This window comes from Prunus mume, linkage group LG3 (assembly GCF_029339155.1).
Source record: "Prunus mume cultivar Tortuosa linkage group LG3, ASM2933915v1, whole genome shotgun sequence".
Taxonomy (NCBI): domain Eukaryota; kingdom Viridiplantae; phylum Streptophyta; class Magnoliopsida; order Rosales; family Rosaceae; genus Prunus; species Prunus mume.
In genome coordinates this window covers 10,531,024-10,546,665 of record NC_142700.1, presented here as the reverse complement: position 1 = coordinate 10,546,665, position 15,642 = coordinate 10,531,024, and the positions used below count along the sequence as shown (strand labels likewise).

Sequence of the window (15,642 nt, the reverse complement as noted above, 5' to 3'; positions counted from 1 at the left end):
CATCACCACTCACCAACCACAATCCACAATACTCTCCCATGCGGAACATCAAAGTTCGTATGGGACCTATCGCATGCCGGATAAACCTCGACACGTGAGAACTCATCAACATATCACACCAATCCCCTCATCGGCCGGGGCGCATCCGGCCTGCGTGGAGTCTATCAACTTGCTTCGGCTAATCCAAAGGCGGCGTGCGACCCTCCTGCCCGGGCACAGCTACATTCTCACCGACCCTCTCACAATCATATCTCCCCTCATCGTCGGGAACACCGGCCCGCGTGTAGATACATCAACTCGCCGGCTAATCCAAAGGCGCGTGCGACCTCGGCTGGGCGGCTACATTCTCACCCGGCTCTCTCACAATCATATCTCCCCTCATCGACGTGGGGCCCTTTTTGTACGTGTAGGAGTCATCAACTGCGCAGGCTAATCCAAAGGCGTGCGACCTCTGTGAGCCTAGCTACATTCTCACGGACCCTCACACAATCATAATAGAGAGTCATTAGGGTAGTCGTATATGCATGTAAACTACCATTCGATCGCTGTTACCTTTAAACATCCACACAATTAAATATATAAAATATAATTTCTCTCTTATACAAGCCTCAACCACAGTATAGCATCGATAATTTCGCAATTCAAATCATATAATAATATTCTAAATTCGCATATAAAACCATTTAACTCAACAGCGCTCAAGACACATCACTAAGGTCATTCCTAACCCTCTGGGATGATGGGAACTACAACAAAGTCTAGCGGTCAACCCGAGTCAAACTACCCAAACTCGGTCAAACAGGCCCTTGGAGCCCGACCTCAAATTATGATCCGAGTTCCTATAGGTTCTACAAGGTCTGAGACACCGCGTCCGCAAGTTTAGTCGGATCGGACGGTCCGGATCGCTCACGATCGCCGCGATCGGACGGTCACTAAAACCTAACCTAGGGTTGGCATTTCGAGTATCGAGACTCCATTTTCCGATCCGTTGAGATCTGCCACGATCTGGTACTACCTAGATCAACATATTATAACCCGGACCATCCAGCGGTCTAAACCCTAGCGAACCGGAAAATCGCGATATCGATGCTCAGATTCGAACTCTAGCGGTATCAAAATGAGAATCGAGCACACCTCTGCGCTCATAACATCGAGAGGGATCACAATGGGACAAAAATGCCCTCAGCTCAGTGCCCAGCGCCACCTGCGGCCGGCTTGTAGGGTATCTAAGCGATCTCGCATCATGACTTCAAATCGTGAGCCAAGACTCCTACCTAGGTAATACACCTAATTTGAGTCACTTTTGTTCTTGGACATACCCCAAAAACTGACCAGGAAGTGGCGGAATCGCGATATAAAACCGGCTGAATTTCAATCGTGGATCGAGCTACTTAGCCTCAAAATTTATAAATCCTACCCAACCATCAGCTAGAGCTCGGAAAATGGGTGAAGCCATACCTCACTTGCGAATCGGTGGCGGACGTGGAGAAGCGAAGCGGTGAGTTGGTGAAACCGGGTTGTTTTCTTGATTTTCAGCGAAATCGATGGCTAGCGTGAGACCCGGTGGGGTAGGAAGAGAGGGCGGCAGCCGGTCATTTGATCACCGGCCGTCGACTTTAGTGGCGGACGAACTAACGGCCAAAAGCGTGGCGGCCATGGTGGTTATCGCAGAACAGAGGAGGAGAGGGGCGGGAGAGAGAGAGAATGGCGGGGCAATTCCGTCTTTTAACCAAAAATCCATTTCCAAATATTTACGATTATGCCACCAGCTTCTTTTGATCATATCTCTCTCGTTACATAACTCGATTCGAGCCTACCACTCGTGCTACGGACTCATCTCACCGCGGTTTCACGCAAGTACAACCGAATTAAATTCCTTCCGGATAATAAAATGACTAAAATACCCCATCCCACTGTAATTTCTCAATTCCACTTAAATAAATTAAAACATGGATAAATTTGGGTCGGGTGTTACACTTCCCCTACCATGACCACCGCCTTTCAACCAAAGAACCACCCTCTCCCTCTGGGCCCAGATTTCCCTTTATCTGCGATCTTCTTCTCTCTCTCTCTCTCTCTTCTCTCTGCTCTCTACCCCTTTCTCTCTCTCGCAAATTCAAAAACCAAACAAATTGGAAAGAAAAAAAAAATTTGAACATTGTCTGATCTGTGGTTGGGTTTGAGGGTTTGTTGGTGAAAAACATAATGTGCTTGAGAGGGGGGAAGGTGTTAGTTTATAAGTGCAATGTTGTGATAGATTTATTATTCTAAGTTTGAAAATGTAGCGTTGGATAACAGTCCAACTGTGCAGCTAGGATGTAATAGTGTATGCCACGTGTCTCTATCTCATAGGGTAGTGAATGAATGGCTAAGATTTGAATGATGTAAGAGGAATGTGCTATTCCTAACGGTTTTGTCAGAAGGCAATATACGTATGAATTGTTTAGAGCTGAGCTAGTATCCAGCTAGCTCTTCTTCTTCCCCAAGTTTTCTCTGCTCGATAGCTCTCATTTTCATATAAGAGTCAAAAGACAAGATAATTGTGTTGATATTCTAACATGGTATCGTGAGCGTGTTTGATCGTTTATGCACCGGGAGTTCGATTCTCGTGAAGGTGCTCGTTTTTTTGAAGCTAGTGTGTGAAGGTCTCCGCGCCTAACATGGTCGGATCTGGATCTGGAGAGAGGTGAGAGCGCCAATCTTCAATGGAGATAATTATGAGTTTTGGAGCATAAAGATGAAACCATCTTCGTGTCTCATGGATTATGGATCTGTTTGGGATTAGAGTGGTGATTCTAAAGGTGGAGCTGATGAATCTGCTGAAAAGAAGAAGGAAAAGGAAGAATCGAAGGGAGTGAACTGTGGCGAGAAGATGAAAAGGGATGTTTTTGAGTGGTTCTAAACAGAGAAGGTGATGAAAGATGCAAAGGCATTTGGGCTGATTCAAGGGGCAGTATCGATGAGATTTTTCCCGAATCTCTCATGAAGAAACTTCTAAAGGAGCTTGGGATCTCTTGATGCAGGAATTTCGAGGTGACAAACAGGTAAGAAATGTCAAATTACAGAGTTTGCGTAAGGAATTTGAGTATACTAGAATGAGAGATGATGAATCTTTGTTTGCCTACATTACAAAATTGTTTGATGTGATTAACCAAATGCGTAGCTACGGAGAGGTATTGTCTAAAGAAAGAGTAGTACAGAAATTGTTAATTAGCTTGCCATCTGCTTATGACTCTATCTGCTCAGTTATTGAACACTCGAGAGATCTGAATGAAATTGAGGTGCAGGAGGTAGTAGCCTCACTAAAGAGTTTTGAGTTGAGGTTGGATAGACATTCTGAAAACAGAACAGAGAAGGCATTTGCTAGCCTTAGTGTAGATGCTAAATCGCTAAAACCGAGAATCGGAACAATAGTGACATAAGAATTGGAAATCAAACGGCAAGAAGTGGGATAACAAGACAAGTGAAGGCACTAAAACTACCTGCAAGCACTGTGGTAAATTACACTTTGGTGAGTGTCGATTCAAGGGCAAACCAAAGTGTTATAAGCGTGATAAGCTCGGCCATATTGCAAAATTTGACTGCTATAGCAAGAAAACAACACAAGCAGGTTAACTATGCTACTCAAGTGGAAGCTGCACCAACTATGTTCTATGCTAGCAATGCATTGGTGCCGTATAACAAGGGATGAAGAAGTTTGGTATTTAGACAAAGTGGGTGTAGTAATCACATACGACAGAAAAGAGGATCTCCTGTGGTGGATGTTGACAATGTGACTGCAAAGGTTGAAATGGGAACTGGACCGTGTAGAAGTGATTGGCAAAGGCACACTTGTGGTTGAAACCAAAGTAGGCAAGAGATATATCAAAGAAATAATGCTGGTACCTGGACTGAAAGAGAACTTGCTCATCGTGGGTCAAATGATTGAGCATGGCTACTATTTGGTATTTGGAAACCACAAGGTAGAAATCTACAATGACAGCTCTCTCTCAAATTTGGTTGCAAAGGTACAAATGAGAGGTAATAGAAGCTTTCCCATGAAACTGCAGGCTGAAATACACTTAGCTTATAAAGCAAGTGTAGATCATTCTACTGAACTTTGGCATAGAAGGTTTGGACATCTCAACATGAGTAGTCTGAAATTGTTGAAAGAACAAGATATGGTAGTAGGACTACCAGAAATTAAAGGGATTAAAGAGGTGTGTGAGGGGTGTGTTCTAGGCAAGCAGTGTAGAGAAGCATTTCCAAGAGAGGCTACCACTAGAGCACTAACTCCACTAGAACTCATTCACAGTGACATCTGTGGTCCTATGCAGACAGCCACAAAGCTAGAAATCGGTTCTTTCTCACTTTCATAGACGATTGCACAAGGATGTGTTGGGTCTATTTCTTAAGACACAAGTCTGAAGCTCTAACTGTGTTTAAGAAATTCAAAGCCACTGTGGAATTGCAAAGTGGTTATAAACTGAAAAAGTTGAGAAGTGATAGAGGGGGAGAATACACTTGAGTGGAGTTTGATTTACATGAAGATGTAGGAATTGAAAGACAGCTTACAACCCCATACACACTACATCAAAATGGTGTGGCGGAGAGGAAAAATAGAACTATAGTAGAAATGGCCAAGTGTTTGATGTTGGAGAAGGAAATTCCATTTGATTTTTAGGCTGAGAAAGCAGTCAACATATCTGTGTATATTTTGAATAGGTGTCCAACTAAAGCCTTGAGCAAAAAGACACCATTCGAAGCCTATAGTGGAAGGAAACCAGGGGTTAAGCATCTAAAGGTATTTGGCTCATTGTGTTATGCTCATGTACCAAAATAACAAAGAGAGAAATTAGATCTTGCAAGCAAGAGGTGTATCTTCCTGGGGTATGGCAGCTGTGAGAAAAGATACAGGCTGTATAATATTGAAACTGGGAAGATGATTGTGTCAAAAGATGCCATATTTAGTGAGAACGTGTGTTGGGATTGGAATGCAAAGAAGGAAACTGGTGTGAACATTCAGCTCACTGGAATCTGAGAAGAAGAACAAGGAGAAGAAGGGAGTTCTTGTGAATTTGAAGAAAATTTAGGCGTGAATGAGGTGCCTAGCTTAAACAGAAAATAGTGATCAAGAAAGGGTCACAGGTCCAGGATATTGATCATACTCCTCTCAAATACAAGAGCATTGCAGAAATTTATGAAAAATGCAATATGTACATTATAGAACCAAGAAAGTTTTGAAGAGGCAGCAAAGGATGACTCTTGGAAGAAAGCAATGGAAGATGAAATCACTATGATTGAAAAGAACAATACATGGGAACTTGTGGATAGACCATTTGATAAACCAATCATTGGAGTCAAATGGGTCTATAAGAACTAAATTGAACCTAGATGGATCTGTGCAGAAGAATAAGGCTCGGAATTTGGTTGCAAAGGGTTATTCTCAGAAGCCTAGAATAGACTTCAATGAGACCTTTGCACCAGTGGCTCGGCTTGACACTGTGAGAACTTTGGTAGCATTGGTTGCACAGAAGAATTGGAAGCTTTTCCAATTAGATGTGAAATCCGCTTTTCTCAATGGAGTACTAAGTGAAGAGGTGTATGTGGATCAACCATCCGGCTTTGTGATACAAAGAAGTGAAGATAAGGTGTATAGGCTTAAGAAGGCTTTGTATGGTTTGAAGCAAGCTCCAAGAGCTTGGTACGAAGAGATAAATTCCTATTTTACTAGAGCTGGTTTTCATAGGAGCTTGAGTGAAGCTACTTTATACACTAAGAGGTCTACAAGTGGTATTCTTATTGTGTCACTCTATGTAGATGATATTATCTATACAGGGAGCTTAAAGGAGATGATGCTTGAATTTAAGAATGAGATGATGAGACAATATGAGATGACAGATCTTGGATTGCTTCATCACTTTCTCGGCCTTGGGGTTTTACAAACTGACACTTGCATTTTCTTGCATCAGAAGAAATATGCAAAGACTTTGCTGGACAAGTTTGGACTCAAGGACTGCAAATCGGTTAACACCATTGGCAGTGAATGAAAAGTTGTCTAAAGTGGATGGGAGTGATTTAGCAGATGAGACTTTGTATAGACAAATGGTAGGAAGCTTGCTTATCTAACTGCAACAAGACCGGACATTATGTTTGCAGCTAGTCTTTTGGCCAGATTCATGCACAATCCTACCAAGAAGCATATGGGAACAGCAAAAAAGGTGCTAAGATATATACAAGGTACTATAAGCTATGGAATTGCTTATGAGAAAGGAAAAGGAGCTGTGTTAATTGGCTATTGTGATTGGAGTGGTAGTGAAGATGATATGTGAAACACATCAGGCTATGCATTTAACTTGGGGTCAGGAGTGTTTTCTTGGGCCTCACTACAGAGCAACGGTGTTCTCTCCCTGCAGATGCAGAATACATGAGCGCAGTGGCAACTACTCAAGTCGCTTGGCTCAAATTTGTGGTATCAGTTTTGGTGAAGAACAGGTAGAACCAACTCAGTTGTTGTGTGACAACACTTGCGCTATTGCTATATCAAAGAACTGTTCATCACCACAAAACCGACACATCAATCACAGTTTCACTTCATTGAGATGCTCTTGAATGGTGAGATCGATTTGCTTTATTGCAAAACTGAAGAACGAGGTTGCTGATATATTCACCAAGCCACTAGCAAGGGATCGGTATAAGTATCTAAGGAAGGCTTTAGGTGTTATCTCAGCACAACACTTAGAAGGGAGTGTTAGTTTATAAGTGCATTTCTTGAGATAGATTTATTATTCTAAGTTTGAAAATGTAGCCGTTGGATAACAGTCTAACTGTGCAGCTAAGATGTAATAGTGTATGCCACGTGTCTCTATCTCATAGGGTAGTGAATGAATGGCTAAGATTTGAATGATGTAAGAGGAATGTGTTATTCCTAATGGTTTTCTCAGAAGGCAATATACGTATAAATTGTTTGGAGCTGAGCTAGTATCTAGCTAGCTCTTCTTCTTCCCCAAGTTTTCTCTCTTGCTCTCTGATAGCTCTCATTTTCTCATCTAAGAGTCAAAATACAAGATAATGGTCTTGATATTCTAACAAAAGGGAGGTGGTTGCTGGGTTGGGGTTCTAGGTTGCGTTGGGGGTTGGAGGCGGTGGTTATGGGAAAAGAGGTGCTGGATGGTTGTCTTTGCGATGGAGGGTGAGAGAAATTGGCGAAATGCTGTCATCTCTCTGCCAAAATATTGATCACGACACCTACCCTATCCTAGTCTCCCTAGCCAAACACCACCACTACCCTATCGCAACCCACCCAAACGCCCTCATCTGCCTTATCGCAACCCACCGTCTCTTCCACGACCCGGACACTCAAACCAGCGGCCTTCATAGCCCTAACCACCCTCACAGTTCCAAATCGACCAAGCACTACCCATCAATAACCCCAAAAAAAATAACATCAATCAAAAATATCTAGATCTGATCAAGCAACAAGACATTGAAGCGATCATGCAGATGTAGACAAAGGGTCAAGGTTGCGGAGAAGAAATTCAGAGGTTGGGGGTTGGAGGAGGAAGGGGAGGGATGGGTCTGGGTTTGTGATGGGGAGAAAAATCACAAGAAATCGTCTTCGGGGGGAAGGGCTGGGTTTGTGATGGGTTACTGAGCTTAGTTGAAAGAGAGATGGGGAGGGTCTTCGTAGTTGGTATGGTGGTGAGGTGTAGGCTGGTCGGGATAGGAAGGGAGAAGAAAGGGGGGAGGAAGGTCTGGTGGTCATAAGGAAAAGGGGAGAAGAAAATTCCTAAGATTTTTTTTTTCTCTTTTTCTTCAATTTTCCCAAAAAAATAATATTTTATTCATGCATTAATCAATTTAAAATTAAAAAAAGAAAAATATGGGACCCATAAATGACACGTAGGCAATTAACTGAGAGATCTGATGGAAATCCTGATGGCGGAACCACATTGTAACAAATTTACAAGCTCGGAGTATGCGATTGTTAAAATTGAAAAGGTAGGAACTAACATGCCTTAACGTTGTAAGTTCAGGGTACTAAAATGTCATTAACCCTTTCTTTTAATCTCTTGAGAGGGCGGGATTGTGAAAAGGAAACTCAAATGCATTCATTATAGGATTCCTAGTTGGAGTTATTTTTGCTCAAATACTTTTATATTAGTCATCTTTTTAATAAGATTAGATTTTATCTATTAAGATTACTTTCCTATTTGGACCTTATTTTGGTTTAAGTAAAAATATCATTTTTCATATTTGACTTGGAGAGCATTTTGTTTTTTTTTTAATACCCAATTTGGTTCTACTCTTACCACATTGTATACCACATTCTCATACCATCTTATGTGGTAGATGAGGTGGACAACCATATCAATTAAAATTATTTAATATTTTCTTTTCTTTTATGATTTATTAACACTGTTAAAAAAAAGGGTTAATTAAACTTTCTTTATTAAAATACACTTCATTGATTTAATTGATGTGGCATATGATATGGACATGCCACATCATGTGGTATAGAAATGTGGGATAAAAATGTGGTAAGTGTAGCATTACTCTCATTGATTAATATTGTAGGCTTGTATAATCTGATGGGATTGGAAGTTATCTTGATGAGTGAATAAGGTGACACTAGTAAAAAAAGTGGCAACAGTCACCATTATTTGGTTACATTTGTGACCATGACAAAAGGCATTAGTCACCTTTTTTGACTTTTTTGGTGACTAAAAAGGCTTTTAGTCACCTTTTTAGCCTTTTTTAGTGACTAAAGCCTTTAATAATCCCCACAATAGTCACCAAATGTCACTGAATAATGGTAAATGTTGCCACTTTTTTTTTTCTTTTTTTGTGTGTGTGTGTGTGTGGTAGTGTGATGAAATTGAATAGGACTTTTATAGAATCAAATCTGATTAGGCAAGATATTGATATATTGGCTTTATGAATTTTCTCTTGCAAAAAGTGCATCATGTCACATCCCTGGATCGGCCCTGTTGTAGCACAATATTGTCCGCTTTGAGCCCCCTCTCGCCTCACGGTTTTGTTTTCGGGAACTCACGAGCAACTTCCTAGTGGGTCACCCTTCTTAGAATTGCTCTAGCACAAACTCACTTAACTTCGAAGTTCCATGGAATCAAACGCTGAGCTCGCTTGTCATCGCGAATCTCACGGTCTGGTGCTCGGACCGAAGGGATGTGCATCAACATGTGACGCGATCCTTCTTTTTTGGATGCGGTGCGGTTGTGCGCGGGCGTGCAGCCACGGCCTCACCGTGCCAAGATGATGATGAGGTTCGGGTAGAAGATGATTTAAATGTTGCGCCTGTTTTGCGTTCGACTCTAATCAAGCGATCGTGGCGAGAGGAACCGATCTCGGCCGTCAGTTCACAACTGAGCTACAAGGCCGTTTAGTGGTGGTGTTGGTGGCGGGTTTTAGGCGGTGCTCGCGCGTTGCTCGGAGAGCGACGGTCGATGATATATGAGGTGAGTGAGGTGATAACAGAGATGGTGCTCCAGCGCCTTGAAAATTAAGGGTCGTATGATATATTGATGAATGGATTTTCCTTACAATCTACCACTACTCCTAAGAAAACAAATAAAGGTATTGAAAGTGCATTACAGGAAAATATAATTTGCTCCGTGGGAGGCTTTTGGTTTGGTGTTTGAACCCTTTGAATGTGGTTCTGAGCTTAGTATTTATAGGAGTCCTGGAGGGATATTCGAGGCTGACAAGACCTGCGCGGTGGAGCCTGACCGGGGCAAGTGGGTAGTCAAATCGGCATTTGGGATTGTGAAGCATGGCGGTTTGGGGTTGAGAAGCATGGTGGTGTGACCCCCATAAATCTTGGTAAATCTCGATCACCGCCCTGATCGTGGGTTCTGCCTTTGGTCGGGAACGCATTTAATGCCCCAGTATGGTAGTTGGTGATCCGACCTTAAGTCGTAAGATTACTTGTGAAAATGTCTGTACCTAACCACCCTGATTTCCATCACCAAATCCTGACTTCAGCCACTTCCCTTGTGCATTAAATGCTTCTTGTGACTAGTGGGTTTGCTGCGAAGTCAGAGGCATTACTTCATTAAATGGAGCGTGGGGCCTTGAGGCCACGGGTGATTCAATCACAGCTTTTTTAAGCCGTGTCATTTACGGCCTTCGGCCTCGGCCTTCAATACTGCGGTCGCGAGGCCGAGAGGATTCTGCCTTTGCAGCTTTTCTTTTGTTCTTAAGAAGGCGAAATGCTTGATGAAACGGTAGGCACTAGGGCCGAAGGGAAGTCCCTTCAATCAGTTCATGGCCGTGATTTATTAGGCACAAACAAGCTCCCAAAAGGCCTCGTACTAGATGAAGGTGAGCATGTACATAGAAGACACATCACCCCTTCTCCGTTGGTCGATGTGGGATGTTACACAACATGTCTGCATAAAGACATAGCGTGCATTTTCTTGTTGAACAACTTTTCACATGTTTTGATCGATCATCTAAATTTATCTAGACTAGATGTGTGCATATATTCGAGATAAATCATCAAGTGTTCCATGTTTACTTGGTGATTTATCAAACACTTTAATCATTCATATTGCATTCATTTACATTGTTCGGTGACTCATACATTTAAGGGTACTAAGATCGTGGTGGCGGTTTTCCTCCGCGAGCTTGAAGCAATCGTGACCAGTATTGCGTTCAACATAAAGAGTGTTGAAAGATCATCCCGTGACTGAAGTTGAGTTATGAAGAAGTCGGTAAACATATTATCTAGAACGTGTCTAGAATAAGTGCATGCGTACTTGTAGTAATCATCGTTTTATAGTGGATTTGTGTTGGACTGAGGAGTCCTGTGGATATTCCCCAGGGGTGGGGTTTTACCACGTAAAATAATTCTTTACGTGTTCCTTTATATTATGCTCAACACGTTTCAGGATTGATAAGTCATATCAATCCTGCTACCAAAGTTTTTTTTTTGTTCATCGATTATAATTTTAAATTGGCCTATTCACCCCTCTCTAGGCATTCACATCATCAGTAATTATATGTGGATACGTTAAGATTAGGACATTGCTTGCCTCATTTATGCAAATTAATCACAGTTTGACCCATGCAAAATAATTCATTAAAACACACACACACACACACAAACAAAATTTACATACATGTCAAATTGTGATTAACAGGAGTACAAGTTCTACTTACAAGGGCATGATGCAAGTATTTTACATATGAGTATTTATAGTACGAATTAGTCAAACTGTGATTATTTACCTAACATTGCCATACTGTGTGGAATACGAAGTGGAAACCTCTCTACATTATTTACCCAACATTACCAACCTCTTTAAAATTTTGAGAATAGAGTTGGTCACCACCATTAATTGGTCATGATCATGAGTATCACGAATCACGATAGTGTTGGATGAGTGTGATTTAATTTATTCACTCCTCAAATCCTAAGGCTCCGTTTGGTTCACAGAACAAATTTGAGGGAAAATCATTTTTCATGTCATTTCCCAAGGGATGGGAAATGGAAGATTCATTTCCCATGTTTGGTAATACTAGGAAAGTAACCTGGAGATATCACTTTATTTCCTTTCCCATGTTTGTTTTGAGTAGGAATGGAAAACAAAGTTTGTATAAACTTTCAATTATAGCCATATTAAATCAAATAAAAGAAAAATGCATTTAATGATATATTGTAATTCTAAATTGTTAATGAGGACAAAATGTTCATGAAAAATGTTTATTTAATATTGGCTCATTTTTCCAAACTTTCTCATGAGAATGGAAAACAAAACCTAAGTTGAGAGGATGGCTTCACTTTTTCCTGTACTTTTCCATGGGTCAGGCAATGATTTCCCATGTCTGGACTTACCAAACATGGGAAAGTAATTAATTTCCCATCCCCAAGTCTCCTTTCCCATGAACCAAATATGGCCTCAAAGTAAAACTCATCTAATAACACATGGGTGTTGTAGTGATGTTGCAAACCACCGATTACTCTCAATTGATATAGTGCAAATATATTCTCTAAACTTTTTTCTATCTGTTCTGGTTATAGTGAGGTCAGTTGATCAATAATATTCTGTAACATCCCACATCGACCAATGGAGAGGGGTAATGTGTCTTATATGTACATAACCGCCTCCATCTAGCACAAGGCCTTTTGGGAGCTCACTGGCTTCAGAGTCATGGGAACTCCGAAATTAAGTGAGTTGGGGCTAGAGCAATCCCAGGATGGGTGATCCACTGGGAAGTTGCTCGTGAGCTCCTAGAAACAAAACCGTGAGGGCAGAGAGGGGGGCCCAAAGCGGACAATATCATGCTACGGCGGAGCTGATCCCGGGTTGTGTCATATTCTTTGGATGTGAAAGATCCAAAGCATCTAAAATCAGGGCGGATCCACATAGGGGCAAGAGGGGTCAATTGACCACTGCAAGCCCGAAATTCACCATTGGAGGCGAAGATGGGGCTTTCTTGACATCAAAACGACGACGTTGTACAAAAACCTTATTTCCATTTTCATCATTTAAGTAAATATCTTTGTCCTTTTACTTTCATTTATTTTTATATTACTCTATTTACTTAAGTTTATAATGTAAATAAGGAAGTACTCCCCATTTGGATTCAAACAAAAACACTAGAAAATCAAATTCCCACCAAATCAAAATATGAAAATTCGGTGTTAGTGCAAAATACGATTTAGGCTAAAAATGATGGCTCATTGAGTCAATATATACTTCATATTAAATTTCCATAAAATCAAGTTTTCTTATTTGATGTGTAAAAATAAAAGTTGCCAAAAATTATTGATTATTTCGAAAAATCATTTTTCATACTTAACCAATATTTTTACATAAAACAATTTTTCATGTATGATATGAATGCATGAAGGGACCTAAGGTCAATCTAGGTAAAAAACCTTAGATGTTCAATCCACAAAGAGTTTTACAAGAATAACCTAACTCTTACGTATTGAATAAATATTTGCTTGAATAAGCTTCCCCTAAGATAGTACTCATAAGGGTCCAAAGTTTGAGAGCTAGAGCCCAAAAGAAATGCAGATAAAGTCCAAAGTTTTAGATCGAACATTCACTTTGACTCCAAGTTTCCAACAATTCTACTGTTTTATTGAGCTAGAAAATAAGCAAGCTATCAAAAGCTAGCCAACCATTTTATTGATATCACAACCATGGCAGAGGAGGACGGTACTAATGGCCAGCTCTCTTATCAGTACTCAGTTGGTGACCCTAGGGTTCAGAGAAGCATATTCAAGCAGCTCCTTGTTGCTTTCAAATAAGGCCATGTTCTCTTGGCTCAGAGTCACCCATGCTTCTATTCCATTGTCATCTCTTTTGTTCATCAAAACAGTTATATTGTTAATTGCAACAGCAACGTAGCTCACCCATGATGGCTTTCCCCACCCGAAATCGGCTTCATAAAATGGAAACCTACACCAACTTGAGCAGATAAACTTGTCCATGTCATCATTTTTCATCAGGTTTATGTACCATTTCATTCTTTGCCATGCTTCGTTAGAATCAAATACTACTACTGCAGCACAACGTTCTTTTGTTTTTCAAGTCCTCCCCTGATTTTTGCCACCAAGCCTTTCAAATCTATCACAGTGGAATTCTCTTCAGAGTGAGAATAGTTGGTTGTCGAAAATTCTAATATATTCCCAACCAAGTTTTCTGGCAAGAGTGGCACTGCCATTTTACGCATGTTCACAGAGAGAGAGAAGACTGATGGCCTTATTAGGCTAGTCCCCAACGTGTTTGATGATGATCGGGATGATGCTTCAATTTTGCATTTCCAAATGAGTGCTGAAGCTGCTTCTACTCTTGTTGGTTTGGGCACAACTGAGCTGGTTACCTTAGATTGGAGAGCAGCAATCTTTGAGGCATCAAACACAAACCTCCTTGTTATGAACTTCTCCTTATCGACTTCCACAGATGGCAGTGGCTCTGAGTTGGAGAAATTTAGTGGAGAAAACAGAGATGCAGCACCAAATTTGGGAAGCATTAACATATTTGACTGATCACGGGCAGCTGCAGCCCAGCAATTGATGAACGTGCTAATGTTGCGGCATCACCAAACTTATGAGAAATGCTAAACCCAATTGCCATTCCACCACACTCAAACAAGTTGACTTGAACAAGAAGCAACGTGCCGGTGCCCGCTTCTCTAGACTCGGGTTCAACTGGTAGGAATCGTCTTAACATCACGGCATCTGGCTGTTCGAAAATCTCCGATAAGGAACACTTGACTCGGGCTTCCACAAACTCAGCTCCATCATCGTTACATTCAATCACGGCGTCACCTTTGATTCTTCCTGCCGAAGGATAGAAGTGAGTGAGAGTTTTAGCTAAGGATTGCATTAGATGCTGACATCTTTCATTGGTGGCCATGACATCGTTGCTAGTAGCATCAGCAGCATTGGGATAGAAGAGAAGGATTGGGATGTAGGTTTGAGGGGCTATCTGATCCAAAATAGAGAGCTTATAATTTCTAAGGTGATGAGGAGTTGGGGAGGATGGTTTAACTGTTTGCCTTTGGATGATTTCAACCTTGATTTCTGTGGCCATTTTGCTCAACCTTGATTTCAAGTGATGGAAGCACAAACTGTGAATTGGAACAATGGGGCTGGTCTACCTTATAATGGATCGGGTTGTACGTTGAATTGAATATAACTAGAACTACATTGTAGGCAAAAGCCCCACTACTGGCTGCCACTCAAAGATTTCAACCTTGATGCTTTGTGGCCATATCTTGATAGTAGATTCTGTTAACTGTGGAAAATAATGTCATGAATATTAGACCGCGGCATGGCCTGCCCTAAACATTGAAGAACTACCTACTTTTGTGGAATTTTGTAGTTGATTATCCAATTGTACTGGGATACAATTAAGTCAACTGGACAGTTGAATTAATTTCTGGAGCAATTTGGCGGCTGTGCTATATAGGTAGCAGTCCCTAGCAGTTGCTTGGCTGTTATGGCCAAACACTACCGAAAATCCATATGCTAGCAGTTTTCTTTTAATCTCTTGAGAGGGCCGGATTCAAATTTGCCTTTTTTGGCATTGTGAAAAGGAAACTCAAATGCATTCATTATAGGATTCCTAGTTGGAGTTATTTTCACTCAAATACTAGTCCTCTTTTTAATAGGATTAGATTTTATCTCTTGAGATTATTTTCCTAGTTGGACCTTATTTTGGTCTAAGTAAAAATATCATTTTTCATATTTGACTTGGAGAGAATTTTTTTTTTTGAATACCCAAATTGGTTTCATTGATTAATATTGTAGGCTTGTATACAGTGGCGGATCTAGGAATTTTCATTCCGGGGGTCAATGTATAAAAGGTTAAAAAAAATTCTACACAAAATAAACTCATCGAAATGAAACGATAATATTCTAATTCATAGTTAATAGATAAAACCATACAAAACACTCATGTTCATTAGAACTGCATCAACTTCAAAAAATAGATACACATTGCAATAGACCAGAGATATCTCTAGTAAACTACAAAAAAAAAACAACAACAACTTCATCATCTCAAATCCTCTTCCTTCTCTTCTTGATACACGAGTTTGTAAGACCTTCACCAGCTCGGCATAGTCTCGATTTCTCCTCTCTAGTGCTTGTATATGTCGGTTCAATTGCTTGAGTTTCCC

General features: G+C 40.9%; 1 pseudogene; it reads right to left on the bottom strand.

Moving 5' to 3' along the window:
* Positions 1-13,032: 13,032 nt before the first annotated feature.
* LOC148918704 (akuammiline synthase 1-like) lies at positions 13,033-14,571 on the bottom strand (annotated as a pseudogene).
* Positions 14,572-15,642: the final 1,071 nt, after the last annotated feature.